This window comes from Hylobates moloch, unplaced genomic scaffold (genome assembly GCF_009828535.3).
Source record: "Hylobates moloch isolate HMO894 unplaced genomic scaffold, HMol_V3 SCAFFOLD_1, whole genome shotgun sequence".
In the NCBI taxonomy this organism is placed as follows: domain Eukaryota; kingdom Metazoa; phylum Chordata; class Mammalia; order Primates; family Hylobatidae; genus Hylobates; species Hylobates moloch.
Window position 1 is genome coordinate 30,397,802 of NW_026652276.1, and position 26,333 is coordinate 30,424,134.

Here is a 26,333-nt window from a genome sequence, read left to right on the forward strand (position 1 = left end):
AATGTTCATGTGAATAGTCTTTCTATGTTTCTCTTCCCCATATTTCCATTTGATATTCAGTATCTTGATGGGAATTATTTTAAATCTAATTGATATCATATTAATCGATTGAAACGAATATAATTTATGAGTTTACATTTTCTCTTAGAGTATAACAGGTTTATAAAATTATTTGAAAAGGCATTTTGTTCTATAACATTTTCACGTTATAAAATTTCATGTTATGGCTTCACATAGTAATAGTAACTCTTAGCTATATCCTGTTCCATACTAATAGTGGATTTTTTATTCATAATTTTTGTGGGTACACAGCAGGTGTATATATTTATGGGGTACATGAGAAGTTTTGATACAGGCATGCAATGTGAAATAAACACATCATGGAGAATGGAGTATCTATCCCTTCAAGCATTTATCCTTTGAGTTACAAACAATCCAATCACACTCATTAAGTTATCTTAAAATTTACAATTAGGTTATTATTGACTGTAGTAACCTCGTTGTGCTATCAAATAGTAGATCTTATTCATTCTTTCTATTTTTACCATTTTATTTTATTTAACCATCCTCAGCCCCCTACTACCTTTCCCAGCCTGTGGTAACCATCCTTCTACTGTCTATCTTCATGAGTTCAGTTGTTTTGGTTTTTAGATCCCACAAATAAATGAGAACAGATGATGTTTGTCTTTCTCTGCCTTACTAATTTCACTTAACATAATGATCTCCAGTTCTATCCAAGCTTTGCAAATGACTTGATTGCATTCTTTTTTATGGCTGAATAGTGCTCCACTGTGTATTTGTACCATATTTTCTTTATTCCTACATCTGTTGATGGACACTTAGGTTGCTTCCAAATCTAACCTATGGTAAGTAGTGCTGCAACAATCATAGGAGTGCAGATATCTCTTTGATATATTGATTTCCTTTATTTTGTGTATGTACCCAGCAGTGGAATTGCTGTATCATATGGTAGCTCAATTTTTAGTTCTTTGAGGAACTTCCAAAGTGTTCTCCATAGTGGTTATACTAATATACATTCCCACCAACAGTGTATGAGGGTTCCCTTTTCCTCACATTCTTGCCAGCATTTGTTATTGCCTGTCTTGTATGTAAGTATTAAGCCATTTTAACTGGGGTGAGATATCTCATCGTAGTTTTGATTTGCAGTTCTCTGATGATCAGTGATATTGAGCACCTTTTCGTATGCCTATTTGACATTTATATGTCTTCCTATGAGAAATGTCTATTCAAGTCTTCTGCCCACATTTTGATCAGATTATTACATTTTTTTCATATAGATTGTTTGAGCTCCTTATATATTCTGGTTATTAAACCCTTGTCAGATGGCTAGTTTGCAAATATTTTCTCCCATTTTGTAGGTTGTCTCTTGACTTTGTTAATTATATCCTTTGCTGTGCAGAAGACTTTTAACTTGATTTGATCTCATTTATTCATTTTTTGCTTTGGTCGCCTGTGCTTGTGGGGTATTGCTTAAGAAATCTTTGCCCAGATCAATGTCCTGAAGATTTCCCCCCATGTTTTCTTGTAGTAGTTTCATACTTTGAGGTCTTAAAGTCTTTAATCCATTTTGATTTGATTTTTTATATGTTGAGAGATAGGGGTCTAGTTTCGTTCTTCTTCATATGGATACCTTTTCCCAGCACCACTATTGAACCGACTGTCTTTTTCCCAATGTACTTTCTTGGCACCTTTGTCAAAAATGAGTTCATTGTAGTTGTGTGGATTTGTTTCTGGGTTCTCTGTTCTGTTCCATTGGTCTATATATCTGGTTTTATGAGAGTACCATGCTGTTTTGGTTACTATCGCCATGTAGTATAATTTGAAGTCAAATAATGTGATTCCTCCAGTTTTGTTCTTTTTGCTTAGGATAGTTTTGGCTATTCTAGTATTTTGTGGTTCCATATAAATTTTAGAGTTTTTTTTCTATTTCTATAAAGAATATCATTGGTATTTTTACGTATTTTTATAGGCATTGCGTTGAATCTGTAGATTGCTTTGGGTAGTATGGACATTTTAGAAATATTGATTCTTTCAACTCATGAACATGGAATGTCTTTCCATTTTTGATATCCTCTTCAATTTCTTGCATCAGTGTTTTATAGTTTTCATTATAGAGATCTTTCACTTGTTTAAGTTAATTTCTAGGTGTTTAATTTTATGTGTGGCTAATATAAATTGGATTACTTTTCTGATTTCTTTTTCAGATTGTTCATTGTTGGCATATAGAAATGCTACTGATTTTTGTATGTCAGTTTTGTATCTTGCAACTTTACTGAATTTGTTTATTAGTTCTAATTGTTTTATTGTGGAGTCTTTAGGTTTTTCCAGATATAAGATCATATTATCTGTAAACAAGGATAATTTGACTTCTTTTCTGATTTGGACGCCCTTTATGTCTTTTTCTTGTCTGGTTGCTCAGCTAGAATTTCCAGTTCTATGTTGAATAACAGTGGTGACAGTGGACATCCTTTTCGCATTCCAGATCTTAGAGGAAAGGCTTTCAGTTTTTCCCCATTCAGTATGATACTAGCTGTGAGTCTGTCATATATGGCTTTTATTATGTTGAGGCATATTTTTTCTATCCCCAGTTTTTTGAGGGCTTTTATCATGAAGGGATGTCATATTTATTAAATGCTTTTTTAGCATAAATTGAAATGATCATATGGTTTTTATTCTTCATTCTGTTGATATTATCTACCACATTTATTGGTTTGCATATGCTGAACCATCTTTGCATCCAGGGATAATAGTGGGTATTTAAAAATTCATATTACTTAATCTAATTATATTTTCTGGCCTTATAGGTTTTGTCTATTTGCATTTATGAATACAATTAGTTTATTTCAGAGGTGAAGCAAATGCAGAATTTCATTTTGTAATGGAATTACATGTCATATATGTGACTTATATGTCGAAGTAAAGTATACTTTGGCATGATCTTGAAAAGTCGGTTAACCAATCCTCTTTCCCTTAAGAAAAAATATAGCTAAAGTAATTTTAAAAAGTTCTGGAAATTAACTTTGCTTTAAAAAAAATAAAACAGTAGAGCCGGGCGCTATGGCTCACACCTGTAATCCCAGCACTTTGGGAGGCTGAAGCAGGCAGATCACAAGGTCAGGATATCGAGACCATCCTGGCTAACATGGTGAAACCCTGTCTCTACTAAAAATACAAAAAATTAGCCAGGTGTGGTGGCAGGCGCCTGTAGTCCCAGCTACTCCAGAGTCTGAGGCAGGAGAATGGCGTGAACCTGGGAGGTGGAGCTTGCAGTGAGCCGAGATCGCCCCACTGCACTCCAGCCTGGGCCACAGAGCGAGACTCTATCTCGAAAAAAAAGAAAAAAGAGTATTTTTGGAAAAAGAATCTATAAACTCCACTAGAAACAGAACTTTCAAAGGTCTACTGAGAAGAAAGAAAAAATTCCTAGTAGTTAAGATAAATAATTTCGGTTGTAGTTAATTTCATTGGCTCTTGTTCATGTCCTGTTAGTTGTATAGAACTAGTAAGCAATCAGCAGAAGCCTCACATTTGAAATTACTATTTCAAATATCTCAATCTTCAGCTACATTTTCCTGCCTTTCTAGTTCATTTTCCTTTCACTGACTCTCCTTTGTCTCATGATCCCTCAGTGCTTCCTTTCTCACATCTCTCTGCAGCCTAGATCATCTCACTAGACTACCAAATTCCATCTCTAGTCTGTTTTATGAATCTGACCTTACTTCCATCCTTAATATTGCCACATGGAAATCTCAGGGACATCTCAAGTTTAGCACACCCTGAATAGATCTTCTCTTCATCCTCTCTTCTCAATCTCTTCTGCCTTCGATTTCACCCATTTATATATTTTGTATCTGTATCCACCCTATTGTCCCTATCAGAAATTTGAAATTTATCCTAGAATGTCACAACCCCACAAACCACCAACCTCCAATTCGAGAGTAAATGCTTTGATTCTATGCCAAAAACACATTTGGACCATTTCCTCTTCTTTTTATACTCTTTTGCCATCATCTTAATCCAAGCCCTCAACTTCTTTAGCTTAAGTTATGAGACTAGATTTGATCTCCCTACTTTTTAATACAAAGCTTGAATTGTGCAGGTCCTCTGCATGAGACTTTTAGTGGCTTTACTAAAGTAAAATATCAGATTCTTAGCTTACAGAGCTCCTGATTTCTTTTCCAGTAGTCTTTCTCTTCACTGACTTTCTTTCCACTCCCCTTATAAGCCAAGCCAGTCAGTGCCTTCACCTGGAGTGTTCATCTTCCAATTGTACCTAATGAACTCCTAGTTATCCTTATTTTCTCAGCTTAAGTGTACTTTCTCAAAGAGCCTTTTCCTGATTTCTAAAATTATAACTTACTAATACTACTCAGAAATTTTAATAAGTTATTATATATTAATATTATTTATCTTAGTTTTTATTGTCGAATTCCACTCTCCACCACTAGACTACAAGACCCTTGATGACAGCGAATATGTCTGCTGACTCTGTCACTACGTATCTATGAGCAAGCACAATATAAGCATATAAGCACATAGGAGACAGAATAACTACTTGGTTAATGGTCTGAATTGATTTTTTTTCTATGTTTTGAAGACTTATTATTCCTCCTTTACACCCTCTCTATACCAGCCTAATTAATTTCTGTGGTATTTTTCCCAATTGTTCTATCTTTATTTGGCATATTGTAGTTGGAATAATTTTTCTCAGGTATTCATATTGGTCATATATGATTCGTTTCTACAAACTCAATTTAAGATCTGTCTTGAATCTAGAGCACCAAACGAATCACAGAGAAATAGACCTTCCATTTTGACATGGTATTTGACATGAAAACCCTTTGAGGAGGAAGACCCTTGGAAGATTTTTTCCTCTGCATGCAATAGGCCAATAATTTTCCTTAGTTTCTATTAGGGGAACCTGTTTTAAGGGAATCTTTTGAGTGCTTGCCTGTTAGTGTTTCCATTATACATGGGAGGGTAGTATTAGGTTTCATTCTTACTAGTAAGAACTTCTTACTCCTGAGTTCTTGGTGACTTGTGTAGTAATTTTGGATACTGTTTGCTTCTCCAGCTAAAACATGTATCAGGGTCTCTTCTTCCTGTGACCTCTCTATTTCCTGTTTCAGTAAGAGTAATAATACAAGGATGAAAAGAAAAATAAAGTTGATTTTATCACAGATTTTCACAAAAATAAATAAATGGAAGCAGTTGTGAGATGAAAAGTCTTCTTTTGATTGAAGGTTTTTCTTGATCGAAGGGTTCGTGGTCTCTTGGGTTTCAAGGAATGAAGCCATGGACCTCAGCGGCAAGTGTTACAGCTGGATTAGAGAAATGCACAGACCCAAAGAGTGTGTGGCAGCAAGACTCATTAAAGTGAAAGCAAAAGTAAAGCAAAAGCAAAAGTAAAGCTCCACACCTTACTTTGGACCCAGAAGAGTTGCCTTTCTGGCTTGGGTGTCTTATGCTTATATCCCCTTATGACCCCTCCCCTTTTCCTTTTTCTGTCCTATAGAATTAGCTTATTTTCTATCTGCTTGTGGGTTGGTGGGCCTGATTGGTTAAAAACATCAGGCTGCAGCTATAGCTTAAACTCCATATATGATTGGTTGAAGTTTCAATCCCTTAGCTTGCAGCCGTGACTCATTTTGGCTTAGGGGAAAGTCCCCTTTGATTGGCTGAAGTTTCAATCCCTTAGCTTGTAGCTATGACTCATTTTGGCTTAGGGGAAGGTCCCCTTTGATTGGTTGAAGTTTCAATCCCTTAGCTTGCAGCTATGACTCATTTTGGCTTGGGGAAAGTCCCCTTAGGGAAGTCCCTATTGACCCAGGAAGTCCAGCCAACTTAGCCACTTAGTCCCTCAGTTGACTACAGGCATTTCCAGTTAAGAGTTAACAGAATTTAGTAGTGATCCTAAAACTTGTGCTTTAAATATTGCCTTAGGGGATACTAAGACAAAGTGCTTGACAAGTTTTGCATTCCAACAGGCTTCACTTCTCCATTGAAGTACCTAAAGGAGACTATCCAGATCCAATACAGGTCGCTCTCTGTAAGCCTCAACATGTAACTTAATTAACTTTTTGTCTGCCTCTGTTTCTCCAAAGCATTTCTTGAATTCGTGTGAATGAAAGGACATTTCTCAAGAGCACACAGTCTACTGCACCAATATTTGCATTTAGTAAATGGAAATCAGTTGTCTGTTGAAGACATCGTTTTCCATATTGTAGGTATTCTCCAGCTCTCTAACCTACAGTTTGTGAATTTTGTACATGACTGGAGTATGTGTTACTATGCCACACAGAGCTGAAAGAGAATTAAACTAATCATGTGCAGTTTCTTATTCCAGTCTGAACAGCAACCGATAGTTATTATGACTTAGGAAAAATCCCCACTCAGTTTGACTGTATCACTAGGAGGAACAGTTTCTAATATTCAACTGTTCATAAAATGCAGGTAGAAATCTTTTGCCCAAAGGACAAGCAAACACCAGAAAAAGAATTTCCAAAATATCAGCAATTTCCAATATGTCAAACCTCAATGGTTTTGTTAATGATCTGTTTCCAGAGTTAAGGATACAAAATACTGTTCCTGCAGGAGGAAGGGACTATCTGCATAAAGTCCTGGTTTGCATTATATGGCATGAAGTAATTAGTTATTCATAGGGCAGTAATTTGGTTAAGGGAAAAAAGGCTTACTATGCTGTGATAATTGCAATAGGCACATATGTATCCAATAAAATCTAATAAGTCTAATAAAATCTAATTAAGTCTAATTAAAAGACACATCTAAAAATCGAATAAAAAGAAATATGTATCTTTACACATGTATGGTTTGTGGATAAAAGATAAAAATCCTCTTCATCTTTTTTTTAAAGTTTAATGATGCCATTGGTTAATTACTTATTAGAATGATCATGTGGCTGGCATTGCTAAAAATGGTATTACTAAAGTGTCTACAAGGATATCTTAAAAAATTTTTTGTGAAAATTTCCTCAAAATATTCAAGAGAATTCCTCATTTTACTTAACACCACTGTTGTATCAGTCAGAGGTTTATGTCTACAATTTCCAAACCATAGACTGACAGAAACTAAACAAATGGACAACAGGTCTGTTTTTATTTACCTGGTTATGTCCTTAAGTCATGGACAGGAACTTTGTCAGTGTAGGGGCCAAGGCTCTTGGTTTCCTAAAGGTTTCTTAAAAACTCACTGACATGATGCAAATTAATAGGAGGAAAGGTAGCAAGACCCCATCTCTTGCTACCTTTCCTACAGGCATGGTGTCCTACACCAGTAGTCCTAGCTACTGTGGGAGGCTGAGGGTGAGAGGATCACTTGAGTGCAGCAGTTCAAGGCTGAAATGAGCTAGGATCCTGGTACAGCATTCTAGCCTGGGTGACAGAGCAAGATCCTGTTTCTAAAGAAAAATACATAAATAAAAGACTTTAAAATGTTTTTAATGAAGACCCAAAGATACAGGGAAAATTGTCCATTGTTATGCTTAGGTTCAAAAAAGTATAGACAGACTTATGGAAATATGATTGGGTGTGAAAGAGTGTGATCTAATATTAATTGAGTGAAGAAACCCAGCAAGGCCTGTGTGTCTAAATTCTTGTTGATTTCTCTGAGCGTGCATTCTTTCCTACTGGGTGTGGGGCAGGGCCCTCTCTGGAATGTGGGTCTTACGACCTACAGTCAAACAGGTAGGTCACATCATTCTTTTATGGCCAGTTTTTACATAGAATATTTTCAGGTTTTATGGCTGGCTTTCAGGAAAAGGGGTTCTCATTTGTATGCCCTGTCTGGGGGAAGAGGGATTCTAGGTTCTATGGCTTGCCTTGGCGGAAAATGGGACTGAGTGACGGGAGGACAGGAGAAAGTCAGAGAAAAACCTTTGCTTCTTGGGCTGCTGCTGAGGCCTTCATTTTTGTGTATGGTCTGCATACCATCATCACCCTTAGGAATGGTCATAGTTAGTACAATGGTCCTCTCAAGTAGAGGGTTAGAGATGACCCCAGATTGCTAGAAATCTTCTTAAGGTTTAGAAAGTGATTCCACATTCAGCGACAGAAGTCAGTAATCCTGGATCACATGTGGGCTGACTTCCATCCAGATTAACTGAATATATTACGTAAACAAGGATGAATTTAGGTATGGTTTTATTTGGACTAATACCCTCCTGCCCCTTTTCTAATTACAAGAGCTAATCTGTACAATAAGGAAATGGAGTATAGTGGAAAATAATTTAACTCAATTGTACACCAAAGCCAGGGTGAGAAAGGATCAGCCTAGCATTCCTTGGTTCCATTATCCACCATGAATCCACTATTAATAGCAGAAATATTTTCTGAAGATTTTCTAGAACCACATGTAACATTAAGATCAAAACTGTAAATTATAAAGAATTAAATGATTCTTTGTATCGGTATTGGGTAGAAGAATGCCTACAAATCGGTACTAATATGCCTATTTTGTGAGGAGAATAAAGCTTACAGATAGTATTTTAAATCATTGTTCTCATTGCAAAGTCAATAAGGGAAGACAGAGCCTGGGTTTGAACTGAAAGCTCCCTAGGTCCAAAGTCAGCTGGCTTCTCATACCATTACTCTGCCTCCTCCAAAAGATCACATTAAATGAGAGGCAGGTGGGCCACATGTAACAATACCTGTGGCAGTTCGGTCAAAAGTTTTGTTTCTTCTGAGTTTTTTTCTTCTGATTTCCTTCAGCTGCCTGCTGCATTGATGGAAATCAAGCTTTGTTCAAGAGGTATTCTTACTGTTCAAAGCCCAGTTGATGGCCTCATCATTTTCTTCTTATTTATTACTGCTCCATATGACATTTTATGTTACTCACTCTCAGATTAGAAAATCAAACTGTGTATAACTTTCTTAAAACACACATACACCCACAAATCCTCTGAATTTATTTAAAAAAAAAGATTCTGGAGTCCGACATGGTGGCTTATGCCTATAGTCCTAGCTTGTTAGGTGGGTAGATTGTTTGAGCCCTGGAGGTCAAGACAGCAGTGAGCAGAGATCGCACCACTACACTCCAGCCTGGGAGACAGAGTGAGACCTGGTCTCAAAAAAAAAAAAAAAAAAAAATCTGATGCGAAAACGTTTTTATAAATATTGCATAAATGTTTTAATCATTAACACTTTTCATGAAGTTATTATCATAAAATCTATACTTACTTGAGTCTATTAAAACAATCATAGTATTCTATGTATGCTACATATATAGCTAGTTTTTTTCCCAAAAAATGCTATTGCATCTCCTAAGAGGCCATCTTTTTGATGCCTGTTCCTTACAGTGTATGTATATCACGGCATAGTGTGATTAGAAAAAAATGAGCACCTCTGAGGATTACAATTATGAGACCAGTTTGTCACAGACGAATAAGCAATCAGTGAGGGTCTTGGATCTCAAAACTAAAAAGCTTAGGGTTTTCTACAGTGATCTTTGTTGCTGCAACTTTATCTAGGGTTTTGATCCACTTACAAATTTAATCTAACCTCTCTGAACTTAAATGTTCCATTATCTGTTACAAAATAATTAGAAGCTGTAAGTAGAAGTCTGCATACATGGAGTTCTTTGGGAGTCCCTGAGCTCATTGAACTGAGGAGTTTGACGGATACTGGTCAGCTAATATTGGACCACAAGCTAATAATAGCAAAAATGCTGCTTAGCTAGGTGAGAAAGTTAACTTGGGGAAAATGAAAATAAAACATTTGGGATTTATGGTCAGAAATAAATTTCCCTTTTTCATTTGTTTCCTGGTAAGAAAATAGCCAAGGGAGCCAGTTATTTTTTCATTTTTCTTATTTTTTTAAACTTTATAATTAAGATCTAAGAGCCCACTTGATCTCAGCTCTATTCACTATAATTTCCTTCTATCCCTACAAAGAATTTTGGTGAATCAGGAATATGTCTAGTATAATGCGTACAAATAATAGGTAGATCTGACCAGTAAATTAAAAATTGTCAGCTCTAGCAAGCATGTGGAAGATTAACCATAGGAAACGTGTAAGCTTTTTGGGAGACTTGCAAACACAAGGGGTTTGAGTATAACATCAGAAAAGGTTTTCCTCTTGTGATTAAAACAATGCACCAAGTGCCTTTAAAATAAATTTATTTCAAAATGTGCAACACTCACTTACTTAATGAATGTGCTACTATACTCTTATGAAAGAAAACACATTTTATTCTTTTGCAGAATGGCTCTTCAAAATACAATATTCTTTAGTTTTTCATATAATGTTGATTTTAAAAAAGTAAATTTATGAATTCTCTTATTTTACTGGGTTTATGGGTATGAATATATTTTGAAAATGTTCTGTTATTCTTTTCACTTGTACATACAATTATCTCACATGTAATGACCATAACAACATTTTTAGTGTATCTTTATACTTTTGAGATCCATAAATAATATCAGTAGGTTTATTAGAGAGAAACCCACTCTTCTACTTGGTAATTCAATTGTCATTTAAAGTAACAGCCTATAGAAAAAAAAATTTTTTCCAAATCCATATTCCTTTTCTATTTCAAATCCACAATCCTTTATTTCCCCACTGGTTATTTTCTCTTATAATATCTACATCTGTTTAGTAATCTTTTTTATGTATAGGAAATCTCTATGTACTTCACGGGCATGTGTAACTGTTAAGGAAATAACATTCCCGTTTACAAATGAGAATGGAATATTTAGAAATAGCTCAGATATAATTCTGCTAGCAGAGTTTTCTAACTGAAAATGAAGCAAAAGACTTTCCTTAATGAGGCGTAAAGTCTTTCCACTGCTTCTGAAATAAACAGAATTGTTACATTAGATTATCATTCTTTTATTTAATACTTTGTCTATTGTACAGAGAAATTTACCATCATCTATGTCTAAAATTTAGTTAATTTAAACTCCTCGGTAAATTTAGTAAAATTTTTTAAAGTGGGCAGTTCTATTTTTCGATTTTAATATTTGAAAGATAATTTTATAAATACTAATTAGGAGACCTCTTAGGTAAAAGAAATACTGAATTTAGAATCTTGACGTAAAAGATCTTGATCTAAATTCTCCTGCTACCTACAAGTTGGGAGCTCAATGGGAGCCCAGCGAATCTGGTTTTGAAAGGCAAATTAATAACTCCTCCTAGGTTGTTTAGGATGTTAAAAAAATGATTCTTGTTATCTATTCTGTGTTATATAAATATAAAATACTATTTTTATACTTCTGGCATGTTCTAATAAACATAATAATGACTTAATAGCTATAGTATGAAAATACATATTATCTGTTAAATTACATGTGATGTAACTCAGGATATTATGGGAAAATAGCCTCTATTTATTTACTATCTTTTGAGTAATGCTACCTTCAGGATGACACACTTTTGAACTGGATGTGGTGAACTCAGTTTCAATGTCTGTAAGCTCTCTTAGGGGTGAATAAATTCTAGGACACATACCAAGACTTTGGTTGACTTCAGATTAGGACTGCAGCAGGGCATATATTGCAATGAGATGCACAGTGGGTGAGAACTCTTGTTTTTTCTCAATACGTTCCATCTGAAATTACTGATAAGTCTCAAGAGACCCTCATCTCCAAGCATCTTTCTATAGTCTTCTTTCCAAAGGTTTAACAATAACCATTTCCTATAATGAGTAAAAATAGCATTCAGAATCTTCCTCTGGTGGATTTAGTATTCATCTCATTACAGGGCTTAGGCACCATTGCCCATTTCTAATCAATAAATTATTTTCTCCCTTTTAGATTTAGATTTTGATTAGCTTGAACTTCATAAAACAATATCAGAGGAACAAAAAGAGAAACAATTTCTGTAGTCTGTTAACTGTGATCCAAGTGTGTTGAGTATGTTTCCATTCATCATGGTAATAAAGCACCAAAGACCATCATCCAGCTTTAAACTATAAGTTAGCAGAAAGACTTAGATAATTAGTGCCAACTTTTTATAATAAGAAAATGAAAGCCTGTATTTAAGAACTTCCTATTATTTAGGAATTTTCTCTGCATATCTTTTTTTCACATTAGCAATTCAAATAGATACAAGATATTTCGATTTCTAAAGGGTTATATATATGCCACATAGTTATTTTGTGGATAGTAAATGAAGGTTTTTAGGTATTTCTATTAATACTACAGGGTTTTATTTTCATCACCGTAAGTGAAATGCATTCAAAACAAGGCAGTGTTCTTTCAAGGTTAATAGTCGGTCAATCAAGACTTGGTGAAAGACAGTTCTGATATTTAAGTCAACCAAACAATCTGTTTAAAAATGTGTATTTGCCAGCTAAGACATTCTTTGAAGCATGATCCTAGGTTATCTAACTGTCGTTTTGGTGATGAGATATTACATTACAGGTCTCTGTGCTATGAGGTTGATAAGACTGACTGTGAACACTGGCATACACCTAAACTATTTGACTTACAAATCAGCATTCGAGCATAAAGTATTCAGGGACAAGGTACCTTGGAGGATTACTAAGTGATATTTATCATTTGGGTTTATCCTTCTCAAGTGTTTAAATTTAGGAATATGTCAGTATTTGATAGGGAACAGTGGCATAATTTCAAGGTGAAATTTAAATGGAGGTAAGAATAAAATCAGTTTCACCATTTAAAGATGCAGGAAATAAACACAAAAATTGGTAGAAGCTCAATCAAGATGTGGAGAAATCTCGTGACCCACTATGCTTATATAAGCTGAGTCTCAAATCATGTTTCTTTCTCTCAGGGTGTTGATTGCACCGATAACACCTTACAGAATGTAATAATGTATTTACATTTCATCCTTGATAACTGGCATTTTTAATTTGCCATTGCAAAATCAATTGACCTATACGTTAGACTACAAGACTCAATCTGCAGTGTGTCAAGGAAAAAACATAAAATGATATAAACTAACGAATATTTTGAGAGATTAGAAAGAATTTCTTTAGAAATGTGGTATCCTGTAATAGTTTAATCAAAAGAAAGTAAATTAAATATGCCCACTTGAACAACTCATGGAAAGCTGGTGGAACCCAAATAGCAGGAATATAGCTGTGCCTCAGGAATGACCTGGAACTAGAAATTTAACACTGTAAGCATCTGTAGAGACCTCGTGTATCTCAGCTTCTGCCCAGCTTGTGTGAAGTACCTCCATTAACCCCTAGTCAAGGAAGCAGAGTTTAGGAAAATGATTCTCATTGGCCTCTTTTGGGATTGTGCCCATCCCTGGATCAAATGAAGAGGGCATAATCCCATTTTTCAAAATGGCTGCTGATGGTCCAGGAATTTTATCCTGCACATTGAGTGAAGACCAAGATTAATAAAAGAGAGAGGGAGGAATTTGAGAGGCAACCTGGAAAGTGACTGCTGAAAACTTAATCAATACTTCCAGTCTAATCAGAGACCAAAGAAATGTTTATTTCAAGCTACATTGCCTCATTTTTCTCTTATGTGTATTTTTTTCTTATTCACCTTTTGTAATGGATGATTTTTTTTTTCAGTATGATTACTATGTAGGTGTTGTTCACTGTTGGTAATCATTTAATTAAGACCTTTTTCCTTTATGTTCTATAGCCCTACATCTAATTCTTCCAAAGCGTATGACTAGAATTCTCTTTTCCCCAATGTCAGATACTTACAGGAAATCTATCAGTTACTCTTTCCTTTTTCTTTCTTATCTGGGAGAAATCTTTTCTTTCTTTTTTTTTTTTTTTGAGACCGAGTCTTGCACTGTCACCCAGGCTGGAGTGCAGTGACACAATCTCGGCTCACTGCGACCTCCGCCTCCCGGGTTCAAGCGATTCTCCTGCCTCAGCCTCCCGAGTAGCTGGGACTACAGGCGTGCACCACTATGCCCAGCTAATTTTTGTATTTTTAGTAGAGATGGAGTTTCACCATGTTGGTTGGCCAGCATGGTCTTGATCCCTTGATCTCGTGATCCGCCCACCTCAGCCTCCCAAAGCGCTGGAATTACAGGCGTGAGCCACTGCGCCCAGCCAGAGAAATCCTTTCTTAAGAATTCCACTCTCATGCTACAATCTGGACGGGTAATATCTAGGTCATTGGCCCAGCTGTAATTATAGGTTCTCTCTTTCTCATCATTTAGAATCTTCCTTTGCTTCTCAGCTGAATTAGATCTTTTAGTTTCGGGATACCATATCTTCCTCCTTCTTAGTTTAGTATTTCATTTTACTGAAAGTATATCTGTAGTAGTCTATGCCCAATCAGGAGATAGAATCCAATCCATACTGTGGGTTAAAGAGGGGAAAATTTAATGTGAATAATCATTAAACATGGCAAGAGTAACTGTAATATGTAAGGATACTTTATATGGTACCCTAAGGGTGAGGGAGAGTACCTAAGAAAGGTCAACTTGAAGGAGTCCATACTTTGTTTGAGTTGTGTTTTGGCCATGGGGTAGGAGAAAAGTTGACTGGTTTAGCCAGGTTGGAGTTGTTCTGGGGTTATTGAGCAAACAGTAAGCATCCTCTGGGTTGCAGGCTGGGGAACAAGTGATCAGCAGCTGCTGCTGTGGGGGAGTGGGTGCTTAATTGTGGGGGAGCTTGCTGGTAGAGCCCCAGCAAAGTAGGCCACTGAGTGCAGATGGTGTGAGGGCTTGCTGACAGAGTCCAGGCACCTGCACTGGAAGGAGGCCTGGAGTGCAGGCAGATCGTGTAAATCTTTGGTTTTCATGTTAAAGAACTATGGAAAGGTTATCATCAGGCCAAGACTTTAAGGTCAGAGAGGACAAATCAGGTCCTGGTCCTGTGACTAGGTTGGACTGTACCAAGTGTTCTCACACTCAAACTGCTGACCACCCCCCTACACCCAACACCTGCCTACTCCATTCCCAAACCTGTGCCAGAAATTGCAGGAAGCCTCTTCTTCCTGCAGTATACCTCCAGAGACTGCCACCTAAAATCTTGACATCACGCCCTCTTTAAAGAAGATATGTTTAAAAGAATTCACTTATTTATCACAGAGGATACACTGAAAGGTATATTTATAGTTGAGAGGTAATGAATTCATAATTGACACAATTATATTACCCCCTAATACTTTCCTATTACATATTTATTTTCTATACATGGTAATATTTATTTTCTTTTGCCTCCCTCACTCCCTCCATCCCACCTCCCTTCTTTCCTTTCTTCCCATCTTTCCTGTTTTTCTGTCTTCTTTCAGAATTGACACATTCAAAAATACTTTTTATATACCCCCTACTTGTTTGATAGTTTGCCTGGGTATGAAATTCAATATTTTGCAAATATTTTCCAATTTATTCTAGCTTCCAGTATTGCTGTTATTGCAGTCCAATGCCATTTTGATGCCAAATTTCTGTTTTTCTCTTGGCAATATTTGGGAATCTTTTCTCTTGTTTGGTATTTCCAAAATTTCCAAGCAATGAAAGTTGGGACTTTTTTTTTTCTCCATTCATTGTTCTGAGCTCTTGAGGGATGCTTTGAATCTGGAAACTTCTGTCTTTCAGTTTGGGGATTCCCGTCCCCACCCCCAATCCCATGGCATCTTTGATAATATTTATCACACTTTTTTTGTTCCTTTTTCTGGAATTCTTACTAATTATATGCTGGACCTTCTAAATGGATCCTCTAATTTTCTAGTGTGTTTTCTCAGATTTTCCAGGTTTATGTTTTTTCTTTTTCTGAGAATTTTCTTGACTTTTCCTTTTCAGTTGTATATGATAATACCATATATGATACTTTAAATTTCTAAAACCATCTCTCTTGTCATCATTTTCTTTAAATGCATGATTCTTGGTTGATAAATACAATATATTTTTTCATATGTTTTAGGATGCTAATTTCTTTTTTTTTTTTTTTTTTTTGAGACAGAGTCTCACTCTGTTGTCCAGGCTGGAGTGCAGTGGCGCAATCTCGGCTCACTGCAAGCTTCACCTCTCGGGTTCACACCATTCTCCTGCCTCAGCCTCCCGAGTAGCTGGAACTACAGGCGCCCGCCACCACGCCCAGCTAATTTTTGTATTTTTAATAGAGACGGGGTTTCACCTTATTAGCCCGGATGGTCTGGATCTCCTGACCTCGTGATCCGCCTGCCTCGGACTCCCAAAGTGCTGGGATTACAGGCGTGAGCCACCGCGCCCGGCCTAGGATGCTAATTTTTTAAATGATATTTTCGAGTCCCTGAATTGTCTCCTCCCTCAGGGTTCTTTTCTTTCTGTTTGTTTAAATCAGGTCTGTTTTTAGAGCTAAAGTTTTTGCACAAATATCTGTTGATTTGACCTTTACTGTGAGCAGGTATGTGACCATTTGTTTGAGTTACCCACCTTAGTTAAAAGATTTCTCTCTGGAAAGTTTGTCTGCTGCTAAATTACATATCTGGCTGCCAGCATTTTATTTATTTATTTTTTTTTTGAGATGGAGTCTCGCTGTCGCCCAGGCTGGAGTGCAGTGGCGCGATCTCGGCTCACTGCAGGCTCCGCCCCCTGGGGTTCACGCCATTCTCCTGCCTCAGCCTCCTGAGTAGCTGGGACTACAGGTGCCCGCCACCTCCCCCGGCTAATTTTTTGTATTTTTAGTGGAGACGGGGTTTCACCGTGTTAGCCAGGGTGGTCTAGATCTCCTGACCTCGTGATCCGCCCGCCTTGGCCTCCCAAAGTGCTGGGATTACAGGCGTGAGCCACCGCACCCGGCGGCTGCCAGCATTTTTACAGATGATTGCAAGTCGTTTGGCTCACCATGTGGACATTCAAAAAAACCAAAAAGAAAAAAAAAAGGGGTATTTTTACAGTTAGCCTCCCCTTCCCCATTTTCCACTGTGTGTGGTGTCCCCAAATGTAGTGCTTTTTTGGCTCATTTCTCCATTTAAAAATCTGTAGTTTCTTGCCAGACTGGAGTTAGTCATCTGGTATACCTGGTACTCTGAATAAAGAGATATTTAGAGAGTTTAATAGCAATTTATAAGGATTTTAGTTGTTATTCTTTTTTTCAGTCTTACCTTTCAACTTCACCATCTGTGCTACTAAATGTCTTAGTTTTTATACCCTTTCCTATTTTTTCCCGATGGAAATGGCTTTTGTATTATTGGCATCCCTCTTTGTAGGCACTTGGCTTTTTGCTTTTCTCATTTTGCTATCTCCATTTCTTACCATTTTTCTGAAATCGGTTGTCATTTTTTCACTTGCTATTATCTCATTCTCTTTGTTTCTGTATTTGTATCCTTTTACTACCTTAAAACCTTCACTCTTGTTTTAGCAGGATTTGGGAAGGAGCAGAGAAAATGCATGTACTTAACTTAAAACAGTTAACTGGAGGAATCATAAGGAAATGAAACTGAAAAATCCTAGGAGAGCTCCTTCTGACCTTGTTTTGTTTTGTTTTTTCCTATTGGGTTTTGTGAAGGTAAAATGAAAGAATAAGTATCCTCTAATTTCAGCCATTCAGTAATCTCATTCTATTATGGAAAGCTTCCCTTATAATGAACAGCACTAGACATTCTTTGGACAATCAATGATTGCTTATTGAGAACTACAGGCTCCTTAGGCAAATGATCTTGTCATCCTCACAGGGAAACAAGAAGGACAAGAAGCACCCATATTGAGAAGTGGTAGTTTATAACTTTACTTAAGGTAGTCACTGCTAGGAAAAATATCTAAGAAAATACCCACTAGATTGCAGTTAAAAGTGAAATTCTTCTTTGATTTTTCTCATAAGTTAAAATTTCAAGATATTGAGAATAGTTAAAAGTTATCCTCTTTGATTTAAATACAAGAGAAGTTTTATAGGAAATAATATGTGCAATCTAATTTGGCTAAAGATAGAGCGTGGCAGTAGTACTGTCAACCTTATTATTAACAGCTACAGAAATCTTTATGGTGGCCATTGTTTTCATAGACTATAGAGGTATAAAGATTACCAAGGTGAAAGAAGACATTTAACAACTGCATGCTTCTTGACAGAAGGACTCTAAATGTTAACACACTGAGTCTATCTAACTTGACAGGAAACACACACACACACACACACACATACACACAGAAGAAATTATTTTTTGTGGGCCTGTTAGCTCAAAGAGTATCTTCTTACACAGGCTGAAGGTGATTGAAATTAGCATGACTAGTTATATTTTTATTCCAAAGACATTTTCTTTGTAGGCAGAAGTAAAAAGAGCCCAAAGCAAGGACTCTTATCATTTTTTCAATTCAGAGATTTCTTTGAAAAATCTGATGAAAGCTATGGGTCCTTTGTTCAGAAAAAGTATGCATACAAGCGTATTCAACCATGACTTTCATTCAGTTCCTGGGGATTTGGAATCCCTCTGGAGGGTATATACACAGGAATCACTGTCTTAAAGACTTTTCTTAAAGCCCAGTGTTATTATGCTAATATTATAACTCTAAAGGAGACTTAAGAGGTCAATATGTGCCCTTGGACTGCTCAAGATGTTATTATGCTAATATTATAACTCTAAAGGAGACGTAAGAGGTCAATATGTGCCCTTGGACTGCTCAAGTCACTGCTCAGTTTTAACAGTCAGTGTATTAGGACCCTTTTGTATCTTACCTTGTTTAGTCTCACAACAATATGTAAAATAGGTGATATACAATGAAGACACAAGTTCTGAGAGGGTGGATGCAGGCCCAAAGTCCCACAGCAAGCAAATGATGGAGCAGGGCTCAAATCTATGGCATGACTCAAAAATGTCTCCTTCCGCCAAGTGACGATACTCAAATCGTTGGGTACATTTATATGGGCAGTCTAACAAATAATGAGTAACACCAACTAAAAAGAAAAAAGAATGTTCATTTCCCCTTTTCCTAGTACATGGTATACATGTATGTATGTCCAAGTTTTCACTTTACTAGAAGAATTTTAAAAGTAGGAGAAAATAGGTAAATTTAATATAAAGTCTATACAAAAGAAATAAATAGTATTCCAATGGTAAGAATGTATCAGGTGAAAATAAAAAATAAAATAGATTTCTTGATTTTTTGCCAAGGTCTTTTTTCCAAAAGCCTTTCTTCTGAAACTTAGACCAGAATATTCAACTGTTTACTAACTAGTTGAAACAACACAGAGGATTCAACATACCCCAGTTTAACATACTCCAAACAGATGTAAGCTTTACTCCTAAGCCCGACTTGCTTTTCCCATGTTCTTATTGTAATGAATATTGACACCATCGACTGAGTCACCCAAGTTATCCACAACTTTCCTCTATTTTTCAGCCCAGCACGACATTGTAGACATTTCCATTTTGATCTGTCCCTGAACTTCTTGTTTTCAGGGTTCATTTTTTCCAGTTCAAGCTTCACATGCCCTCTAGTGAGGTCTTTGGACCACAGAAAGCTGATGATCTAGTTGCAGGGGACTTATCTAGAATTCCTGTGTAAGAAGGCTTAGAAGTATTGGCCCTGTTTGAAAGGACAGGGGACAGGAGGAGGACATGGAGAGATGTGTGGTCTAAAGCTCTGCAGCCTCTTTTGGCGGTCAGTGTTTCAAAAAATTGAGGTGTATAGTGAGTTTAACTAAAGTGATTGTGCCTTAGAGGCCACCAAGCGTGTCAGATGGCTCTAGCTAAAGTTCTCTCTTATTCCCCACAGACATACAGAACCACCACTTTAACTGGATTATTCTTTTGCTTGTTTTTATAGCATTTTGATTAATGAAATAAAATAGATTTTCTTATCATATAATAACATTATACAAAGATATAAACTTTCTTTTTGGGTAAATTTTAGTTACTCTTAAAAAGCTGAGATTTTTTTGAATTAAAACATTTATTGATACAATTCATTTAGCAACTGATCATTTTTAAGTAATATTTTTACTATCATGTGAAGGTTCAAAAATAAAAATTGAAATAATTGTGAAGTAGTGACTTGATGTCTCTTTACCATTTTAATAATTTAGATTTCAATTGAGTATAGCTCTAATGAAAATAAATATGTAACAGATGAATTTGCATTGTGTAATTTTTCTGAAATATTGTAAAATACAGTCAATTTACCTTGATAATGAGAACTTAACCATATTCCATAATAAGCTTCCTTTGAATTAACAATTTGTTATATTACAAAACTTCTTTAGCTCTCAAAATTTACTTGATAAATTTTGGACAGCTGTGTTTCAATATAGGAAAACATTATTTTATCAAATAGAGGTATATGTGGGGATTGAAAAAGAATGTTAATAGATTCTGTACAAATGAAGCCATTTATGTTATTATGTTCTGATTATAAACTAATATACACTCATAGAAATGCAGAAAATATATACAAATGATGGTCTGTTTAAGTTCAGTGATGATTGTTATAAAAAATTTGAAATACATCTTTGAGGCTTTCTTTTTTTGCTTCACTGATTAGATATGCCTCATCCCCTAAATCATATATGCCATAGACAATAATGGATTAATATATGGGATTTTACAGGTTTTTTCGTAACCCTCCTCTCTATAGACCATTTGGATATTGCATTTTTCCTCCCTTCTTCATGTTTTTAGGACAAAAATAACAAGTGAATAAAAAATACTGTCTCAATAGAATGAGTAAGTGGGGTTGGATGCAGTGGCTCATGCTTGTAATCCCAGCACTTTGGGAAGTGGAGGCGGGTGGATCACCTGAGGTCAAGAGTTTGAGACCAGCCTGGCCAACATGGCAAAACCCCATTTCTACTAAAAATACAAAAGATTAGCTGGGCATGGTGGCGGGCACCTGTAATTCCAGCTACTTAGGAGGTTGAGACAGGAGAATCACTTGAACCCGGGAGGCAGAGTTTCCAGTGAGCCTAGATCGTGCCATTGCACTCCAAGCTGAACAACAAGAGTGAAAATCCATCTCAAAAAAAAAAAAAAGAGTAAGTGGGTAAAAAGCTACATCGTTCTTTAGTTGTTACACATGTAGGAGAAGGGCATTTCATGAAGAGATGGATCAGAGGGGAAAAAAAAAGTCATCAAGAGAAAAAGATTATAAAACTAGGACCTAGAGAAAGGTCTTCAGGGGTAGGAAGGAGGCTCCCAGGGGTCTCAGGGTGCTAGAAAAGAGAAGAGAATGCAGAGGTTTATTAGGAATTTCTACAGATTATACCTTAGAACCATCTGACACATAGAGAAAAGTGGGAGTTAAGGTATATATTTCATTTATGTTGTTGCTTTCTTAAAAATGAATATTTTTAGACCTAAGCATCCAGAACTAGTGGATTTATAACTACTATGTGACTAAATTGCCAGAATATATTCGTATTATTTTGAAGCCTCTTTTCTGTTCCATTGAGCTCTGTGTTTCTACTTCCAAAAATGAAAATAAAATACCATTTCATGTACTTCCTCTTTATTGGACATTTTGATATTTGTCAGAGCAAGTATGCTTTCATTATTATTCAAAGCATTCGGACTGTTGTTTTTTTTTTGCTGTGAAGTTTATAATTGCATTAACATCCCTTCCTCTCCCAAATGATATCTTATATAACATTGAATTAAACATGTAGTTTAATTTGGAGAAAGCTGAAACTTTACAATATTGAAACATTTCATTCAGATATACTTTAGTTTTATAATTTTCTTGAAATATGATTGTATTTTTTTCATTGGAGTTACTTGTCAATATTTTGTTGTTTCTGTTCCTGTTGTAATTGGTATCTTATTTCTTATTTATATTTTTAATTGGATATTGTTGGCATAAATTAACTCTTCTGATTTTGCATACAGTCGTCCCTCTATATCCAGGGAGAGATTGGTTCCAGGACCTCTGCAGATACCAAAATTCACGCATACTCAAGTCCCACAGTCAGCCTGAAGAACCCACGTACACAAAAACTTGACCCTTTCATATCTGCATGATCTGCTTCTCAGCAATACTATATTGTAATACTAGTTGCATATGTGAAACCTGCTAATGCAGGGGGTCAACTGTATTGAAAAAAAAAATCCACCTGTAATTGGACCCACGCAGGTCAAACCCATGGGCTGTTGTTGCTCAGAGGTTAACTGTATTTCTGTGTGATCTGTTAGTTCTAGTATTTTAATAACATCTGGTTCTTATAACTATGATGTTTTCATCTTCTTTCTGATATAATTCCTACAGTTTTCTCTTTTCTTATTGTTAATGCTTTACATTTGTACTTTTTGCTCTTTCTTTATCAGGATTTACAAGACCCTCTCTTCCTCTGTTATATCTCAGACCATGTATATTTTTTCTATTTCCATTTAATATTTTTCTTTTGTCTTCCCTTTTCTGTCAACTTAATGATTTTTTCCTAGTACGTCTGTTTTTCAAGTCTTTAAAAATTTATTGTAAGATTTTAAAACTTGTCAGGGATCTTAGCTCTTAATTTTAAAGTGGTCTTGCCAAATAATCTTCAGCAGCCAACACAATGACTCTCACGCTGCGAATTCTCCAAGTTGTCTGCTTTCTAGGCAAGTTAATGCCTATAGTTTTAAGATGGATTATTACCTTATTCTATAAAAATTTATCCCAGAAATGATATTGTACTTCTTCAATGACTATTTTATTTGAATCTTTCTGATTCTCAAACAAATTTATTATGAACTGAATTTCTTCAGGGTGTAACTTAAACCACTTCCTAGGTATATATAAAGACAAAAAGACATTCTATTCAAGAAGGTAATATGAGAGAATGCAATTTGATTGACGATAAATTCATTATAGATTGGATATATTTATGTAGACATATGACTGCCACACCCCTTATAATATTTATACTATTTCAGTCTTGGATTGCATTGATTTTACCTTCAGTCACTTCATGAAGTTTGAGATTATGTGAATTTAAAAAGCCCTCCTTTAGGGAATGAAAGAATACATAAAAGAGTGCAACAAGACCCTTTACCTAAATTGTCATTATTTTAATTTTTAAAGGCTGTTACTTTTTCTGTAGATACAGTAAATTTCTGATGTAAGATACCATATCCATCTTGGTTACTACTCTAGTTCCTAGAATAAAATAGGGGATCATTATGAATATTTTGTGAATAAACAGCTGTGCTATTTATGTTTACTTTCTCTCTAATTTGCACTGATTTATCAGTATTAGGAGAAAAAAATAAAAATAGCTATGACATCAAATAAACATTCCATATTTGATGTCATAGCTATTTCTGAATGGTCTACAAAATTTTGCTAAAAGCAAATTATTGCTTAGTTTTTTTTTTTTTTTTAATTTGTTATGTTTGTAGAAACGGAGTCTCGCTCTGTGGCCCAGGCTGGAGTATAGTGATGCGATCTCGGTTCACTGCAACCTCTGCCTCTCAGGTTCAAGCAATTCTCCTGCCTCAGCCTCCTGAGTAGCTGGGACTACAGGTGCACGCTGCCACGCCCGGCTAATTTCTTTTGTATTTTAGTAGAGATGAGGTTTTCCCGTGTTGCCCAGGCTGGTCTCAAATTCCTGAGCTCAGGCAATCAGCCCTCCTTGGTCTCCCAAAGTGCTGGGATTACAGGTGTGAGCCACCGCGCCCAGCTAGTTTATTTTTAAGGTGTTGTTGTTGTTATCTGTTGGGTTCCACCAAGGAGGATATGCCTCGATGGAATTTAGTGAGCAAAATGTTTTTTGAGAATGTCTTTGGGATTAATGGCTGTGGCTGGGCAATAGGAAGTAGGATTGGACATAGAGAGATACCAGGTTGTGAGTCATGCCTGACAACAGCCTTGTCTAACTCTTTCAGTAGCTGTGGTGCTGGGACGACCCATCAAAGTTATCCTGGTTGGCATCAATCAGGCATTAATTAGGGTCCCTCTGGGAAGGGGTGTAAGTTTGGGCAAATTGGCTCTTTGCAGCTGAGGAAATCTCTGAAGGGTGAATGAAGGCTGTTTGCCAGCAGTGCTCTCGGATAAGTCTTTCCTTGAAAGGGTATCAGGGTGGTGGTTGTTTTGCACACAGTGTGTCAATAAATAAATAAACCTATCTCTGGTCAACATTAACTATGTAATTAGGGGAAAGGGGCTAAAGTATCTTTGTATGACAACAGACACAAGTGTAAATCAATATGGCTAACTGCATTTGATGGGAGAAGCTAAGATACTTAGAATAATGCAAGACAGAATAGTACAAAGTGCTGTATTTTCTGCTTCAGAGAGTAAAAGCTTAATAAATACTGGAACTCCAGGGAGATGTGAAAGAGATACAACTTGAGCTCATTGTTCTGATGTGGATTTGGTTTGGATAGGGTTAGGGCACAGTGAATTTCTTGCATTACGCAAATCCTTAAGATAGATTTGCCTTGCGTTTCATAAAAACTGTTATACTTTTGAGAAGTTACACTCAACGTTTCCACTTTCTGATAATCATTACCTTGCCTTACATTTATTTTACTCCCACACTTCAATAAATATTCTCTTGGCTTCACTCGGAGCCCTTAACCCTTCCCTCTTCTTCAAGTTTGTTAGCTGCTATAGCCTACTTTACTTTCTTGTTCCATCGTCAGTAACTTTAACTACTTTCTTAAGGCTATCCAATCTGCTGTTTTGCCCCATTGACTTTCTGCTAGAGTCACCTTGCCAGCTGCCATCCATGCTAAACCCAAAGACACATTCTTCTCACTAGTAATGCCAAGATGGAGCAAGCCCCTTCAGTGTGCAGAAGGGCCCTTCTTTTATTTTTATTTTTTTTGAGATGGAGTCTCACTCTGTATCCTGGGCTGGGGTGCAGTGGCTCAATAATCTCGGCTCACTGCAACCTCTGCCTCCCGGTTCAAGCGATTCTCCTGCCTCAGCCTCCAAAGTAGCTGGGATTACAGGTGCCCACCACCACACCCAGCTAATTTTTTGTATTTTTAGTCGAGACAGGGTTTGACTATGTTGGTCAGGCTGGTCTCAAACTCCTGACCTCATGATCCACCCACCTCGGCCTCCCAAAGTGCTGGGATTACAGGCGTGAGCCACCACGCGCAGCTGGCCCTTTTATACTATTTTAAGTTCACTCCACTTTTATTCGCCCTGGTACTACTTAAAGACTTCTTTTTGTGCTTCATCCAGGGAGGTTCCCCTTTCTTTCATCTAGTTTAACTGCTTACAGCCACTTTTATGTTTTGGAAGCTTGAAATCCTCTTTGTCTTTCACTTTTATTTTTCATGCATCCTTTGCAGCAATCAATCATTCACTGGATGCTGACATGTCAGACATTACGCTTCACAATATAAATAACACATTTACTTCCTACACTGTAATGCCCAACCTTGTTTTTACTAACCCTGTTTTTAGACTCTCCCTTTCCTTTAATCACCTAGCCTTGTTTCCACCTGAATTGACTCTCCCTTAGCTAAGAGAGCCAGACAGACTCCATCTTGGCTCTTTCACTGGCAGCCCCTTCCTCAAGGACTTAATTTGTGCAAGCTGACTCCCAGCACGTCCAAGAATGCAATTAACTGATAAGGTACTGTGGCGAGCAATATCCACAGTTCCCGGGAATTTGTCCGATTGATAACGCCCAAAGCCCCGCGTCTATCACCTTGTAATAGTCTTAAAGCCCCTGCACCTGGAACGGTTTACTTCCCTGTAACCATTTATCCTTTTAACTTTTTTGCCTACTTCTGTAAAATTGTTTTAACTAGACCTCCCCCCCTCCCCTTTCTAAACCAAAGTATAAAAGAAAATCTAGCCCCTTCTTCAGGGCCGAGAGAACTTTGAGCGTTAGCAGTCTCTCGGCCGCTGGCTAAGTAAACGGACTCTTAATTCGTCTTAAAGAGTGGCGTTTTCTCTAACTCGCTCAGGTACAACAACACAACCTCAACAAGGTAGGTATCGTAATTATTACCCTAAAAATGAGGAAATTGAGACTCAGCTTAAATAATTTACTAGCTAAAGTTACATGGTTTTTATATTTCAGGCAGGATTCACATTGGGATTTTTCTGACTCTGACACCTGGAAACTTCCAACTTGTCAAAAAAATAAGTGGCAAGTACAGTGTCGGGTGTTAAAATACACAGAGCTTTAAGAGACTCTCTTTGCTTTGAGGACTGCAGAGCTGAGTGTGGGGAACCACTAGTGCAGTTAGTGCTGTAATAGCGGTACCTATTACATGCTGTGGGAACCTGGAGAACAGAGCGCTTACTCTGCCCAGAGGGCTTGGAGACGATTTCACAGAAGAGGTGATGTTTAAATTAGGTCGCAGTGGACGAATATGACTTAGTCTGTCAATGATCAAGTGACTGAGAGAAGGGCAACATTCCATGCAACAGTATGGAAAGCCCTGGCATGTTGAAATATAGCTTCAAAAAGCCTGTCTGGAAATGTAGTTAATTGGATGAAGTGAGAAGAGATAAAACCAGAGAGGTAAGTAGGGGAAAAAATTAAGACCCTCATGTGTTAAACTA

The 26,333-nt window shown here is 36.7% G+C and overlaps 1 protein-coding gene across 7 annotated transcripts in view; it reads left to right on the plus strand.

The window, feature by feature from the left end:
• Positions 1-26,333, plus strand: part of ERBB4 (erb-b2 receptor tyrosine kinase 4) — a 1,173,590-nt gene that overhangs the window by 933,769 nt on the left and 213,488 nt on the right. The window lies entirely within an intron of this gene.